Here is a 15,605-nt window from a genome sequence, read left to right on the forward strand (position 1 = left end):
GAGACACCTGGCATGTTCTCCTCCAGATCATGAAATGGATTTACAGAAGGACCAGGTTTCCCTAATGTTTTGTGTTTACATGAAGTCATTTGTACTGCAATCTGCTTGCCTGTAGAAGGCCCAGCTATATGTAAAGTTCAGCAGCTTTATTAGAAAGGGGGGAAGGAGAGAGAAAGAAAAAAAGGCACTTTTTGTGTTACATTTCTCTCCAGATTCCATTGCTTTTTTTTTAAAAACTACACAGGAGAAAAGCATACAGCTAGGGAAAATCTTGTCAAGTCTGTCTTACCTTCAGTTTCGTGTATGAAAATGAGGGGGAGTCTTCTTTAGGTCACTTACCCTAGTTTTGGAATTGTGCTGGAAGCAGAGTTGGTAACACAGGGATGTTTTAGCTCTTGCTGAGCAGGACTCACACAGAGCCAAGGCCCTTCCCACCCCACCAGTGAGGAGGCTGGGGGTGCACAGGGAGCTGGGAGGGGACACACCCAGGACAGCTGACCCCAAGTGACCAAAGGGATGTCCCAGACCACAGGGATCATGCTCAGCATATAAAGCTGGGGGTAGAAAGAGGAAGAGGGGATGTTCAGAGTGATGCCTTTTGTCTCCCCAAGTAACCATTACACATGATGGAGTCCTGCTTTCCTGGAGGTTGCTGAACACCTGCCTGCCCTTGGGATATGGGGAAAGAATTCCGTGTACAGCATTTGCTTTAACTCTTAAATCCATGAATTTTCTCACTTTTACCCTTCCAATTCTCTCCTCTATCCCACTGGGAAGGAGTGAGCAAGCAGCCACGTGGTGTCTAGTGGCTGTCTGAGGTTAAACCATGATAGGTCTTTTCTCCTTTAGCCTATTTTATTAAATTAAATAATATCATATGACAAAAAAAACCTTAATACAGCACCTCCTTTAAGACTCCCTGGGGGAGCAATGCACTTTTAGTTGTGCTTCTTAGCAGATACCTGCAGAGTTGTCATTTCCTCAAGTGCAGCTCACAGATGTGCTCAAACCAACTTCAACCCCTTGCACCACATTTGGCATTGCGACAGACACAGAAGTCATCACTCCCAGCCTCCCACTTGCTCCTCTGCCAGAGGTTACCATAATCCCAGCAAGGATGGGGCTGAATAGGATGTGTTGTACTAGCAGAATCCAGGAATTATTAACTGAAAATCAAAAATCGTATCGATAAGTCAAAAAGCAAATTGCAGTCACACACCATGTGCTCCTGGCCAAAAATGCTGCGTAAGAACCCAAGCAGCTGGCACACACCAAGCCCTGCACCATCACCTCTGGATTGCTTGCTCTGCTCCAGGGTATAAAACAGCAACCAAATACCTCTGTGTACCTTCCCAAGAGCTGCTCAAACGATGTATTGCCCATTCAAAAAAAAAAAAAAAAAAAAGTGGGAAATTTAGGAGTAAAAATGTAGAGAACTGTAAAAAAATTAATTCAATTGAAATATAAATATTACAAATATATGGAAATGCCAGTGATTACTCATCATTGCTACATTTTCTGGTTTACTAGGTTTGCTAAAAAGTCTCTAGATAGTTGAAGAATTCATCTTCAAAAGATATAATACAAATCCTGCACATATATTTATAAGGTAATTTTGGTTGAGAATTTAAATCAAATTTGATTAAAAAGTCTAGAAATTCTCCCATAATCCAGGACTCAAAGATTCTTCTACTTTTTAGGTTTGGCATTTTAGATAGGAAACTCATATCATCCATTCTTGTCATAATTAATTAGACAGGTTCTTTAAATACTTTGTGTTGCTTCAATAAGTGGCCTATAAATAATTTCTAAACTAAACCATTTTAAATGCAAAGCCTTTACATACCTAAACCTGTCAATCTGCAGACTTACTCAGAGGCTGTCACAGGAGAGGCTGTGCCACAAGATCTGAAACCTCATTCGCTGTGCTTATCCCATCAGCAGGATTACCCCTTCTCAGGTGAGAATAACAAAAATTGATGGATTAGCTAAAAGGATCAGTGGCAGTCTACCATATATCCTACTGACCTAGTTTAAGAACTTATTCATGCTACCATTCCTCACAAAAAAAAAAAAAAAAAAAAAAAAAGTCACCTTTCCAGAAATGATTAATTTGGAGTCTTCAATGGAGAAGAAAATATTTGCATATCATTGGCCAATTTTACTGGAATTCTACCCATGAAATGTAAGATATTTTAATTCAGCCAGGGCACAGACACTAATCTTGCAGGGATTGATTAAGCTGTCAGTTTAAGAATACAATGTGAGGGTTTCACAGTTTTCTTTGCATTGTGGCATTTGGTTCAGTTCTGTATATGTGCAATTTTTAAAGACTTATATTGCTGACGAGTTGGATCTAGAATGTAAAGCACTGGTGGCTTTTATGAGCCTGCCTGGGCTATCCAAACAAAAAAATCCTTGTAGTAGGCAAGTTTAAGGCACTACTACTCATGAATTTTAATGAAAAGGCCAGCATGAATATATAACACAGCCCTGTGCTGAATGGACTCCTAAGTGTTTTAATGTGTTACCACTGGCTAAATTCTGAGCACAGACAGAGTGGTTGAGACATGTGCTTTAGATCAGAGTGACGTGCATTTTCTTCTCACATCTGCAGTAGCTTGCTCTGGCCACGCTATTGTGTGTGCAATACAGGGGACCAGGAAATCAAGATGGCCAAAAAATCTCACTATATGTAGAGACTTTATTTCACAGTCATTTTTCCCTTTTTTTATTTCCAGATTCCAAAATTCTAACTGAGCAGTGACTAATGAAAATATTCTTTTTGTGTGCTGCAGCCAAATTATCTCAAATGAAAATAAATGTCCATACACTGGATATCCCATTCATCTATTTCTTTCAAATACCAAGTCATCTCTTGTTCCAAAAAACAAACAAACAAAAAAAAATTAACCCACCCCCCCCCAAAAAAAAACTTCCAGCAAGACAAATAAGCTATAATCTGATAATTGTTTTTCAGGGTTTTCAAAAGTCCACAAGGGCATATTTCTAACATCTCCAAAAATACCATTTGTTATATATCCATTAAATCAGATATCTATGAAATACTGACTTCTGACTTAAACATGTGCTATATTGTTACAGAAAAAGTATTCCTTCCTTCCTTCCTTCCTTCCTTCCTTCCTTCCTTCCTTCCTTCCTTCCTTCCTTCCTTCCTTCCTTCCTTCCTTCCTTCCTTCCTTCCTTCCTTCCTTCCTTCCTTCCTCCTCCCTCCCTCCTTCCTTCCCTCCCTCCTTCCTTCCCTCCCTCCTTCCTTCCTTCCTTCCTTCCTTCCTTCTTCCTTCCCTCCTTCCTTCCTTCCCTCCTTCCTTCCTTCCTTCCCTCCTTCCCTTCTTCCCTCCTTCCCTTCTTCCTTCCCTCCTTCCCTTCTTCCCTCCTTCCCTTCTTCCTTCCCTCCTTCCCTTCTTCCCTCCTTCCCTTCTTCCCTCCTTCCCTTCTTCCCTCTTTCCTTCCCTCCTTCCTTCCCTCCCTCCCCCCTCTGCTGTCCTATTCTCTTCCCTAAAATGCTGCCTCACCTGTCACACATCTGGACTACTAAAGCTGTGCACATGCACATGCATTTTCATCACTCATAAAGGAATGATTTTCTTTATATGAAGAGGCCTGAGAATACAAGGCATGCCTCACAACTGACCCTGTGTCCTGTCTGTTGTGGTTTCTGAGCATGGTCACCAGCCAAACTTCTGAGTTTTAATTATGATCGTATCATAATTTTATGAGGTCAGTGCTGCTGACTGAGGGCTGGAACTCAGGAGTGCAGGCATGGGACCTCTCAGGAGTCAACATCATGCCATGCATGTGAAAGTCTCCTTCAGATCACTCTCCTTGAAACTCCAAAATTGTGTCTGCTGTCTTGACCATAGGGAAATGTGGACATGCAGCTGGGTGGAGGCTGTGGAAAGCTGGCCAAACGTGTGCACATCCTATGAACCTGTGTCCAAAGCTGGTTGTCCCAGAAATAGGCGAGGTGTTTCCTGAACTAGCTGTGAGTGAACGATCTTGGGTGTCATTAACAAACCAGTGACAACAGTACACAACAGAAGGTCATTTATCCTTTGAAGTCAATTCTTACACTGTTTCATCTCATCATTAACTGGTTTTGTTGCAGCTTTCCTCACTCCCTCATTTTCCTCTGGAAACAAAGTCAGGTACACATCTGACAGGTAAATTAGGCTTGCACAACTGTAGACATCATGGCAGAGATGTAAGTCAAGCTGAATATCTCAGGTGAGGGGGTACAAGAGAGAATATGTATCTTAGTAATTCATACATTGAACCCTAAGCACTGTATAATTTAGTCCACATGGCTCACTCCATCTCCCTGTGCCACTATCTGTCATGTTAATTAGTGGGGGAAGAAGACAAGAGAATGTATACAAAGGATGTCAGCAAAATGTATTTTTTTCCTGCTATCAGGTGGGAGCGTAGTGTGAGAAAAACTTCAGGGGATACAGACAAAGCTTCCTGGACAAACCCTCCAGGTTGCTGGTAAAATTGACTGAAAACAAGGCAGACATATGCTCACTAAACTGCCTACATTTTGTGATTAGGTTATTTTAAATCTCTCAGGAGATTCCATAGCACTTTAATGTAGCCTGATAGAGGACAATTACTGATTATCTGAGTGTCTGGAATAGAAAGCAACAATTGCTGTCATACTTATCTGGATACAGACCTCTGCTACAGAAGAAGGAAGAGAACCATACTTAGAAAAAGGAGGAATGACAAGTGGTTTTATTTCCCTTTGTCTCTGTGAAAGAGCGTATCTGCCCCAACCTAGGCTAGGAGAGCAATGTCAGGGGCATTACAGGGTTTCTGATGCTGGCAGGACTCCAAGGCATTATGCATGTACTGGACAAGATGAAGCTACAAAGCGTAGAGAACCATGAAACAAACTGTCCCTTAATAAATGAAAGCTTGCCCTGCAGATGCCTTGTCTGAGACATCTCAAAGTGTGGAGGAAGAGGTTGATGTTGAAGGAAAAGCATACAGGAAATGTGTGCCTAGAAATTCCTCAGTGTGCTTAGTTATAGAGGATGCCTCCAGCAGGTAGTATCCAGTTGCCTAGGTTGACTACAAGCTTTTTCAAAGAAAAAAAATTTGGTAGACAATCCAATCTACATGCATCCTTAACTGACTCAAATATTCTTTCCACCCTGCTGAACATTCAATATGTACTGAATTTAAGTCCTGCAATAAATCAAAGCAATTAAAAATAGTTAACAGTTGCGTTTACATGAGAACAAGAATTTTCATATAATTATTCTGAAAGTTGGAAGTGGAACCCAGCAATCTGTCTCATTAGCGCTAAACCTACTCCTGCTTTTTGGAGTCAGATCGGAAAGGATTTGAGGGATTTGAATTTCAGAAAGTGTTGCTCAAATACTCTAGCTTTAACGCTAGTCTGAAAGTTCAGTATGTGTCACAAACCACTGTAATAATAATGATGGTGATAATAAAACTTTGATATCAGCCATCTGCTCATTCCAGACAGCTGAATCATTTCCAGAGCTCCCTGAGAGCCAGCATTGACATGGATTTTTATACACTATATCACAGACAGTATATGCAGGGCTACAGCCGAGACCTTTCTGCAATGACGTCAAAGAGGCTGGGCAGCCAGCTTTTAAAATTGCTGCAGGCTCATCCTAATGACATTAGGATATAACAAATGGGGAAAGGAAGATATGTATATCAATGTTACAATAACAAGCAAGGACAGCACACTTAGCTCTGGAGGCAGCACTTAGGTTATCCTCCACAGAGCTGCTCTCCAAAGTTTGCGTCAGTGCAGGGGTTGGGGTGTGAATTCCATGACTAAGGGGCATAACTCAGCTGGAGAAGTGTGAGGTCTGGGAAAAAAATGAAAAGAAAAGTCATGGGAATTGTTAAGACAGAACTTAAACTAGAAACTAGAAAGAGAAGAGACTTTAGCAAGTCAGTTTAGTGGTCTGCTTGTAGATACAGGAATAAAGCAAACCATTTTAAATAGTCTATAAGACACAGCTAAGGAGTTTTCCCAAAAGCAAACAAAAAACCCATCAAAATAAATCAATGGAACAAAATATTCAATGATCACTCACAGGCTGCTGGCAGGGATGCACCATGAATCAGTTTGTTTCAGCCCTAGTGATAACCTACATAGAGCCAGGTTTGCATGTGACTATATCTGGGCTGGAGCATTGCTGATACATAAAAGAGGGACAAGATAGCCAGTTTTTTTCCCCTAGAATCTAAAACTGCATCTCCCCTGTGAGTCATCTGCACCTGTCAGCCCTATGGGTAAGCTGGGAAGCTCACATCAGGTATATTATAAAATGGCATGCTGAAGGCCTGTTTCTTAATCAGAGGGCAGAGAAATCTACCTGGACTTGTCACCTGTCTGGATTTCTGAAAAGCATTTGACACTGTCCCTCACAGCATCCTGGTCTCCATTCAGTAGGCAAGAAATTGGCTGGAGGGTAGTCCTCAAACAGGTTGTGCTGAACAGCTCAGCACAAATACAGGCTGGGCAGATCCAATGAAATAGTAGAGAGTGAGTCCAGCTGAATGTATTATAGGAATTAATTTAATACAGGATAGATTTTAGGAAGTTTTGATGGAAACCTTTTTATTTTTAAAGTTCAAATCAATAAGTGGTTGACAAACTTCTAAAAAAGAGTAAAAAGGTGAAAAACCCACAAAAATGTACTGAATCTCTACCAGTGCTTGAGAGGTAAGGTGCAGGTGAATTCCTAGTGCAAGGGGGTGCTCTGTTCATTGCATGAAATACAGTTTGTGGAATTTTGCTATTTACGCTCAATAGATATTCATATTTATGTAAATGAGACTACTGGTATTTGTATGGAACATGCTAATAAATCTATTTTCTTTACCTCTAAAATATCATGTGTTTTAGCCATTCATGCTAATAGCATACTGTGAACACTCCAAGTTTCTTTATGCTCTTGTTTAATTTTTCCTTCATATTTTCACTCCACTTAGCAGTACTTGTAGTATTCCAGCTGTACCTCTCAGAATAGGTATACAGTTCAGCATAATTACACTTGTCTATAATTATCACTATTCAAAAGCTTAAGTTTTACTCCCTGTACCTTTACTTCCATTCTATTCTCTAGAAGCCATTGAAGAGACCACCAATAGTTATATCTAATTGCATCATAAAAACACGCTTTTAAAAGTATTTTTACTTGCTGTGGATTATTAGTCTTGAAAGGAGCATTCTGGGGACTTTGAAAGGCTCTGGATCTTCAGATCTGAGGAAAAAAGAACAGAGGTATTACCACACTGGAAGGTACCAAGTGTCTCCAGATACTATATTCCAGTGTATGGTGCAATAAGACAGAAGTTTCAAAGGGATAGGGAATTATGAATATTCCCCTGAGATGAATTTAAGGGTGAAAAACTAAATAATCTGTCTTTTGAGGTAATTGCAGTAATCAAGGGCTATGATTACCTTTGATTTATTTCACTATAACAACTACGTTACCTGATGGAAAGATAATGTAAAAAGACCTGCAAAAATTCAGAAAATAAATAAGTAAATCAACCCAAAGGAAAACCTTCCTATGATCAAACTACTTCAGGTGTTTACCTGTCTCTTTCCAGTTATTACCAGCTGTTCTTTGCCTATAAAATCATCTCATTCAAACACTGCCATGCTGGTGGCAGGATTGTGTGCTACAAGACAAGCAGTAGAATGTCTTCCTTGCCTTGTGCTTTTTCTCTGTTTTGGCTGGGTTTAGTCATGATGTGCTAAAAGAGGCAATTCAGGAAAGGCTTAAACCCCCAGAGTCTGCTATTTTTTGTAAGGCAGTAAACTTAGGCTGATTTTTGAGATAGAGCAATGGCAAATTTACACTAAGCAAAGATTCTGATGGAAAACAATTTTACAAATCACATAAAGATGCAGAAGGATACAAACTAAAAGCATCGGACTTCAGATTTTATTTAGGCTTTTTTCTGGCAAGAGATTATGCCTACATAAGAACTAGCCCCAGAGCTGTGTGGGGCAATGAAGAGGAGCTGAGGATCAATGAACATATCCCACCTTTGGTGCCACTGCTGCCTCAGGCCTGGGGACAGAGTCACAGCCGGGCATGGCACAAACCAGAAAGTCTCCCTTGACAGCCTCTCCCTGAACCTCTTCCACTCCTTTTCTGAACTCTGCAAAGTGACCAAATGGATGAGCAAATGCTTCCATGATGATCCTTCTACCAATGCTCTTAAAAAGTGACTCACTCGGAATTGGTCTCCAAGGACAGAGAGAACTCAGCCATTGCAGTGCAGAGAACTCAGACAACAACTGCGGAGCTGCTGCACTCAACACCTCACTGCCAAGGTCCCAGATGCTCTCAGTGTGTCTGAAGCTTTTGCTCTCCCAACTGCCAGACATTTTTTCTCAAATAAAATAGGGAAAGGAACTGAAGGGATGAGGAATTCTGAACAGAGGAAACATCTGAGCAGGAATACAAACAGAGGGAGTGAATGGTGCAGTTGCTGACCTAAGGAACATTAGAAAAAAACATGATCACAGGCTTCAATTATATTGTTCACATGAAATGCCCTCAATTCGTTGCACAGAAGCCAAATATTATATCATGGGATATAACAGACTGGAAATACAGGGTAGGCACTATTTTCAAAATTTCCACAGGGGGGACAAAAAAAGAAAGAAAAATCTGATCTTTGAGATGCCCCAAACTAAGATTGAAAGGCTTATGCATTACTCAGAGGTCAATTTTTCCAAGTTAGAGAGAATGAGTTGAATATTTGACTACTCAGATCTTTGATCACTCAGTGGTCATATGGACACAGGTTACTCAAATGGATCAGGAGTAGTCTAAGTATCCCTTGAACCCAAAGTCTAATAAAAATGAAAGTGAGATAGTCTATGCAAGACTTTCAATTTTACAGAAGTTATCTGGCCTGTTAAGTGTTCATTCAGGGATACCTTGAGAATCATCTATAAATTTTTAAGAAATATGAATCAAGTTGTAAATTTTGTAACTAAAAGCTGCCTCTAATCATAATTGTCATAAATATTCATGTGATCAGTGTTCTTTCGTTTTTCTGCCCATTTAAGATTCTGATCTCTCTCCTGGAATCAACTACTTGCTGGAACGAATTCTAGAAAAGAAATCTGAAAACATTGATAATGTATAGGGATGGGATTGCTCAGATGACTTCATTCAGCACATTTCAATGTTACATGAGAAACATTTTTATGTTCACCCTTTTACTAAGTCCAAAAAAGTATGTTTTAATAAATGAAAGCTGATGAAAAACATAGCTAATTTCCAAATTTCAGAAAAACATTTATCATCTTCTATTATCCAAAAAAGTAATAAATACAAAAAAATGAAACTTCTATCAGATGGAGTTACAGCAATTCTTAAACAATCATTTATTTATGAACTTATATACCTCTTTTTACATGTTGCAACATTTTCCCATGAAAAACAACAGCCAAACCTCTCTTTTTTCACACATTTCCAATAAAAAACTCCTCTTTCTATTCAGTAACAACACCACATAACTGGCACAAATTTTTATGCTGAACCCATAATAGCAGGAATGATTCTAGTCTCATTATTTCTCCTTTTTTCAAGACCCATTTTCTTCTCCTTCTCCTGACCATCCATAAATCACTTCTGCTTGAATTTACTGTTTTCCCTGAGGAAAAAAAAAAAGGATATTGGATTGGATTTTTAAAAAGTACATTTCTGACACACACAGGACAGATTTCAACTCTTGCAAACAAACCGAACTTCTTAAAACTTAATTGCACTACAGTAACCTTGCTTTGGTGGGCTGAAGAATCCTGCAAAGGGAAAAGGAAACAAATGTCACCTAATATATTTTTTTCCAAACTTGTTCCAGCCAGGAGAGAGCCATATCATATTATTCCGTTAATTGGACACAAATTTTTGCATAGTAGAAGGCATGAGTTGTTTATTTTACTGGGAGGCTCTTCTGTACATTGCCATTTCACAGATCATTTCCAAAATCAAGACAAGTGTGAGTCCATTCAGTACCACCATTTAGGCTTTAAATACCCCCATGAAGTATAATTATCTAACTTTGCTTATGTATAAACCCAAATATAAGCCTATGCTAATCCTACCTAAAGGTAAGAGTTTCAATCTTAGTCATGTAGGCCCCTTCAATGCCCAAGAAAACAGAATAAGCTTATCCAGAGCAGAGTTTGTTCAGAAGTGACTGAGAAAGGACAGATGATCCTCTGGAGAGTTCCCTGGCTACAATGAGAATTTAGTCATGTAGCTGAAACTAGAGGCCCTTGGCTCCTGGGCAGCTGAACCCAGATGAAATGAGGAACGCCCACAGGAGAGCTGAAGCAGGAGGGAGAAAAGCTCCATTTCAGTTTAGGCACTCAGCTTGAGGCAGCCATGGTGCCAGTGGAGCCTCCCATGAGCTGAGCTCTCAGAATTAGCACTCAGGGCTCCACTCTCTGTGCAGATGTCACTAATGCAGACAGTATCTCGCACAACTAATGACAGTGTGGTGTCTCTTTTAATTAAGAGCTCTCTCTCCACTCCCAAAACCCAGAACAGGTCACATGCTAAGGCCTTCCAGAGGAGGCCTCTTGCCAAGATGTAATGCTTTGCATTACCAGCTCCCCAAAGGCTCAGCTGAACACCTACCTCACTTCTAGGATGTACAGAGATATATTCAGTTGCAATATTAAAAAGAAAATAAGGAGTGAATTCAAAAAAAGCCTTTCAAATTTTTGAACAAGGCTACAAAAAAAGGGGCATCATCATCTTCATCACCATAAGCAGCTGTAGAGTGATGGAGTACAAATTATTTCCAGAACAGGTTATCTTGAGAACTTCTGCCACTATGCTGGTGGAAAGGGCAGTTCAGAATGCCAAAGTGGAGAAATGAAGGTCTGAGAAGACAGGGTAATATTTCACAGGGTTTCACAGTTCCACACAAAATATTACACAGAGTTTTCATATTCTACATGACTCTTCTGCTGAAAAAGAGAACAGGAGGGAGGAAATGCTGGGTTCAACAGAGAAGACACAAAGGCTGTCCTTGCGCTTCCAGCTGCATGTCACCAGGGCACTCTGCTTTGAAACAGGAATGCAGTGTACCAAGGTGTGCAATCAGAGCAAAAGCACAATGACAATCCTTCTTCCCATGTTATTTAGCTACAGCAGCCTTTGTCCAGTGCTGAGCCCCACACTTCAAGAACAAAGTGGGCCAAGTGAGGAGGCTGTGGACAAAACACCAAATAAAAGCATAAGTGAAGAGAACATGTCATATGGGAAAAGGCTGAAGAAAATGTGTTTGCTCCACCTAACTAAAAAAAAAAATCCCCCAGGATTACTTTTTTCCATGGCTCTGATTTATTGGTTTGAATGATAGTGGAAAAAAATGGGAAAAATCAGGAAGTAGCATATAATTCTGTGTGGGGATTCCCACCTTCAGAGGTCTTTAAAGAACAAGTTATTTAACCTTGAGATGATAAAAAAGCCAGACAGATGAGACATATTTTGACAGCCCACCAAGTCCTTAAGATGCCTCTGCTTTCAAAATTTTGTAATATATAAGAGGAGCATCTGAAGTATGAGGATCAGGGATGGTGGGGTAAGGTCAGCACTAAACTGGACAGTGGGACAAAGTGGTTTTCTTTCCTTTACGTGTTGGTTTGGAGCTGACAGCAATGGGCTGACTGAAACTGCAGCTTTCAGGGCTCATTGCTTAGGGCTATTTTCCAGAATTACGGTACTGGAATATATCATATACCATGAAAATAATTAATTTTATCTTATCAAAGTCAATCTGTAGCTCATTTTTATCTCTTCACCAGCTAGTTATGAATAATTGGTTCTGGAAGTGCTTAAAAAACCCATTTAATATCTTGGCCCATATTATGATAAAACCGAGACGAATACCAACTTGTACTCAACTCCTTTACTCTTGGAGAAGGAGGAGAGGAAGAGAATGGTTGCTAATCCTGCTCCAGCTAACTTGGTAAAGCAAACAGTAGAACAAAAAAAAAAATTTATATAGAAATATCTTTCATTATAAGAAACTTTACATGACACACATCAAAATGAAAAAGGGTAAGAAGCTGGTTGTAACTCTAATTTCATTTTCTCATATAAAGACAAAATGAGTTCAGTGAACTTTCTGACATTATTATTTCTTTATTGCTTTCATATGGCCCAAATTCTATGGTCTGTTAAGAAGAAAAAACCACCATTTTATAATTAGAAGCAAAAATTTTAATAAGTTGTCTCCATGTTTGCAAAGGCAATAGGGATTTTCTAATATTTTCTGAGGACTTGTGGGCATGTAAGACTACATAAGCCAGATATTTACTATGGCATATGATATTCAGATGAAAATATTACACATTAATTTTCAAAACACTTCATAGATGAAGTTCTGTGAAAAGAAAAATATGATTAAGAGTTTTATTCTCTGTATACTGCATTCCCTGAAAGGCTACAGAGTGATACTTTTTCCCCCATCAAAAGAAATCACCAATATGAAATATCCTTTTATAAAAGCACATAATTATATCAGAAATAATTTTAAGTAGTTGCATTCTCTGTTTTTGATCAAGGGGCACTGAAGCAATAAGGATAAATTACCGATTACTGGGGCTGAATCATCAAGAATGAAACTGAGGGGATTTTCCTTCTAAAGAGGTAATACTAATTGTGGGCAGTTGATGGTAGAATTATGGGTTCATTTTGGTTTTATATAAAACTTTATTGAATTAATTGAACTGTGTGCACTGTGTCATCGATAAACTCTAAGGGAAATTTCATTTCATTTCTGCACTGAAGGTTGTTGTAAGAGCTCGTGTTATTCAGTCTAGATACAGCTGCACAGCACTTGGCTGTTTTGCCTGTGTTGTTAATCTTCTGCCAGGGAAAAGAGACCATAATCCGCTAACATTTTATAGGCTCTTTGTCTATATTCTAAAATACTCTGTGTCAAAAGTAATTTAGCACACTAAGTTCGGAGGGAGAAGAAGGTTAGTTCACAGTAGGAGCTGAGGAAGCCTCAGAAGTCTGTACAGGGCCAGGGACAATTGACAGGGGATTCTCAGAACCACCAAAATCATCCTCTTAGTGGGAACTGCTTCACTTCTGGGCTCTGGGCTGCTTCCCCCTTCCTGCAAGCCCTAGTAGGAGCCTGAACTGAAGAGTTCTGCTGATCCCGCCCTCTGCAAAACCTGTGGAAGGCATTAAATGATGAATTATATAATAATTGAATTATGGCAATATTTTCACATCATTACTTGTCCTGTTACATGCTCTCTCTCTTTCCCTATTGCACTTGAGCAATTTGACAGACTGAGGCAGTCCACAGCAAGTGAACATGGCCTTTGGAGCATCACCAACACAGCTCCAAAAACCTCCATGAATGAGGCCCTCCTGTACCTCGGGCTGCTGCAGCAGTAGAGATAGGGAAGAACACTCATTAGCTCATTAACCTTATCTTCATCAAGATAAAACACTCCTGCATGTATCAACAGAGCATCACAATTAGTCTCTTGTCCTGTGATCCCTCTATATGCATTTACCAAGAGATAACATAGCTATCTCTCAATGTGCACTCACTTCTGCTGTGATCTTTATAGTAATTGGCACTTTGAAAGTCTTCCTTCAGGTAAAGACTCCTCTAAGCTTGAACAAGGTTGTGTCTATAAGTGTCAAAGAAATTTCATTTGGCCCAGTTTCACAGATTCTTGCAAGTCTGAGTTGGTTTACTCTGCAAAGACAAAGGAAGTAAAATTATAGAGGTGACTCCACAGCTTATTTTTGTCTGTATCACAACCTTCAGGCAGAAAAGGTTGACAGAACTGTTGTTTGGCTTGACTTGTCCCAAGTTAACTCATCCGGGCTCACTCCAGTAATTGGACAAGAGTAACTACGCCAACAAATGAGGAGTAAGCCTATTGTAATCCTTTTTAAACATCTCTGACTGAGCCATTTGATCTAACTGTGTCCCTGGAAAGGGCATGATGCAGTAGGGACAGCTCAAACCACACTACTTTGGGGAAAGCCCTTTAACTTACCAGAAATTATGGCAGTTCTGGTATGAAATATAGCAGATTCAGTAGTTGTGACATGCAAATAGCTGTGAAAGTGCTGAGGCTCCTGAAATAAATATTTGTGGTGACAGTAAAAATCGGTTCAAGCCAATTTGTAACACTCAGAGATTCTTTCAAAAGGAGAGGCCAGTGAATTTGATTTGTGACCATATCGCAGGGAAACACTGTGCTTTTCAGTGGCTGACACATTCAGCTGTGACCATCAGCACTGATCCCAGAGCACCACATGCAACTTATAGGCAATATTTTCAGATGCACTTTTTCTGAATTTGCTACAGATTATGTAAGTAAAACAAAAATAAATGTTGATTTCCTGTAAGAACAGCAAAATAAAAGGCTTTCTTCATAAGCAGACAGATCAGATGGTTGGGATAAAAATTCCAGCTCTATTCATTCACTCTGTTGGCCAAACTCTTCCTCCCAACCCAGCCAAGGACTCATGCAAAGCTCTGGATAAAACGTTGGTGGCCATTTCCATGACATGGTTGGCTTGAAAAGGCCTGGGAAGAATTCCAGCACAGAGAATTCAGCTGCAGGTGGAGGACCACAATCTGGAATACACAGTGGCAGTCATCTCCACACACTGGCATTTGCAATCTATTTTTCTGGCTCACAAAAAGTTGTGCAATCATAAGCAGTTAGTGTAACACTCCATTACTGCTTACAAGCATCTCTGTCACTGCGTGCACAGCAATATGACTGAAGCTGTTGGCTTGACTTTGAAGTAAATCCTTAGAAGTGGCAAGCCCTTAATCAATTCATATTTTGTTCAGTTGGTGTCAGCATTCCTCAATAGAAAGAAAAAGGTTCTTCACTTCCATCTCTTAATGATCATCTGAGAATGGCTCCAAAACCACAAAAAGATGCATAGCTTGTAATCAGCAACAGCCTCTGTTCATTGTGATGGATGAATGTGGAGTTGGACAGCAGTTGCTCAATATTTTGGAATGTCTCTGTATGCTGGCAAACCCCTCTCCTAGGATCTTCCTTGCTAACAGGCAGCAAGGCATTTTAATGATTGCTGACTTTTCTAAAACAGCTTTTGCTGTAATAGTTGGAGCAAAAAGGGGAAGGCTCTCTCCCCTCAACCTGCTTCCACTCTGACCAATACAACCCAACCACAATGTATTTTACCTTTTTTGCAAGATTACACTGCTGATTCCTGTTCAGTTTTTTGTCTGCTAGGACCCACAGGGTTTGGTTTTTTTTGGTTTTAGGGTATTTTTGCAAAGCTCCACTGGCCTCCAACCTGTACAGCTGTGTGGAGCTATTCTATCTAGATGAAATCAGCATCTTTAAATCTGTAAAATCCTTGTTCCTCATGTCCTACACCATGATATTAAGCTCCTAATGTTCTAGTATGTTGGCAGATGGAGATCTTCCAGGTTTGAAAGGCAGCATTCATCTTTCTTCAGCGTGCATATCTTAATACATATTCAGGCTGATTCAGTGGTTAGGCCCTTTCCTCTGCAAACATAAACAT

General features: G+C 39.9%; 2 long non-coding RNA genes across 6 annotated transcripts in view; one reads left to right on the top strand and one right to left on the bottom strand.

Moving 5' to 3' along the window:
• Positions 1 to 1,102: 1,102 nt before the first annotated feature.
• LOC146443955 (uncharacterized) lies at positions 1,103 to 2,869 on the top strand. Its single transcript, XR_014856122.1, has 4 exons — positions 1,103 to 1,316; positions 1,531 to 1,609; positions 1,867 to 1,960; positions 2,742 to 2,869. It is a non-coding gene; the product is annotated as an uncharacterized LOC146443955 (long non-coding RNA).
• Positions 2,870 to 9,403: 6,534 nt separating this feature from the next.
• LOC146443956 (uncharacterized) overlaps positions 9,404 to 15,605 on the bottom strand; it is a 92,704-nt gene continuing 86,502 nt past the window's right edge. For 4 of the 5 annotated variants that reach the window (XR_014849384.1, XR_014849382.1, XR_014849385.1 and 1 more), the window contains one exon: positions 9,404 to 15,589. This is a non-coding gene — a long non-coding RNA (uncharacterized LOC146443956). The remainder of the gene's footprint in view (positions 15,590 to 15,605) is intronic. The other variant, XR_014849388.1, reaches the window with a different exon arrangement.

Source organism: Lichenostomus cassidix, chromosome 1Aa (genome assembly GCF_008360975.1).
Source record: "Lichenostomus cassidix isolate B80296 chromosome 1Aa, HeHo_3.0, whole genome shotgun sequence".
Taxonomy (NCBI): Eukaryota; Metazoa; Chordata; class Aves; order Passeriformes; family Meliphagidae; genus Lichenostomus; species Lichenostomus cassidix.